Source organism: Euprymna scolopes, chromosome 43 (assembly GCF_053919585.1).
Source record: "Euprymna scolopes isolate OS-2025 chromosome 43, ASM5391958v1, whole genome shotgun sequence".
Taxonomy (NCBI): domain Eukaryota; kingdom Metazoa; phylum Mollusca; class Cephalopoda; order Sepiida; family Sepiolidae; genus Euprymna; species Euprymna scolopes.
Window position 1 is genome coordinate 42,480,601 of NC_136524.1, and position 1,497 is coordinate 42,482,097.

The following is a 1,497-nucleotide window of genomic DNA, read 5'->3' on the forward strand; positions in this document are numbered from 1 at the left end:
AGTAAAATATATTGTATAAATAGATAAACATTAATATGATTAGTAAATTATTAACATTTTCTCAAATAAATAAACATTAGTATTTGTTAATATAAATGTTTATTTATACAAGTAAATAGGGCCCCTTCAGTCTTTGCCAGACTATTGATACCCCCGAAGGGGTGCCTGCGCGTGAAATTTTTGTGGGGGGATGTGCTTAATCTCCAGCCACACCTCTGCTGAGACGACATTGTTAAATACCAGTGGCAAGTGAAGTGTATGTTCAGGATGACTGGAAACAAATACCGAGATAAGCAGAGAGCACATACAGCGCCTAGAATTCCCAAATGGTCACCCATCTGGTACTAACCAGGCTCAACGTTGCTTAACTTTGGTGATCTGACGAGAACCGGTGTGTCAACGCGATTATGCTGCATTACTAACTGCTATAGTATATCTACACAAATAGATAAATATGACTATTTATATGATAACTACTTATTATTGCAAATCCATAAAAATAGGCAAATATTAAGATTTAATCATGTAAATAAATCACGATTAATATTTATTCATCTGAATTGATAAATATTTGCATTCATTCATAATAATTTGCAGTTACAAATACATTTATGTAAATAAATATTCACATATATATTTATATGAATAAACATATATATAAGCATATATTCATATAGATAATTAAATATTAATAGTTATTCATGAATGATCATATTCATTCACATAAATAAAAAATATAATTGTTTTTCATAAAACGTATTTATATGCAAAATATGAATATTTACACATAAAATTATATTGAAGTAAATACTTATAATCATATAAATGTGAACATCTAATTATATAAAATGAAAAATACTAGAATATGTTCTTGGATAATAACTAAAATATTTATTCTATAGTTGTCTATTATTCATAAGAGCTTAATATAATAATATGCATTTGTATATGTCAAAGAAAACAGTTAATTATAAAAATAGGTAAATATTTACATTTATCTCTATATATTAACATTAGTGTTTCCTCATATAATTCAGAAATTTACAATTTTAAGATGTTAATGTAAAATAAAATGAATGTTATTAAATTAAAACAAAAATTATTCATATAAAAATGTTTCTATACTTAAAGATTAGCATTTATCAATAAAAATATCAAAATATTATTATGTATCAATCTAAAATACGATAACAAATTTAATATAAATAAATGTTGATACAAATTATAAAATATACGTTAACGTAAACGTTTTTAACATGAATAGATAATTATTAGCATTTATATGAATAGAAAAATAATAACATTTAAATAAATAGATACATTAAAACATTTATATAAAAAGATTATAATTAACATTTGTAAAATCAGGTAAATAATAAGATTTATATAAATAGATAAATATTAATATTTATATGATAATATAACTAAGCATTCAAATGCATATATAAATATTGGCATTTGTATAAATATATAAATATTAACATTTATAGATAAACA

General features: G+C 22.5%; 1 pseudogene; it reads right to left on the bottom strand.

Moving 5' to 3' along the window:
* Nucleotides 1-301: 301 nt before the first annotated feature.
* LOC145268543 (5S ribosomal RNA) lies at nucleotides 302-418 on the bottom strand (annotated as a pseudogene).
* Nucleotides 419-1,497: the final 1,079 nt, after the last annotated feature.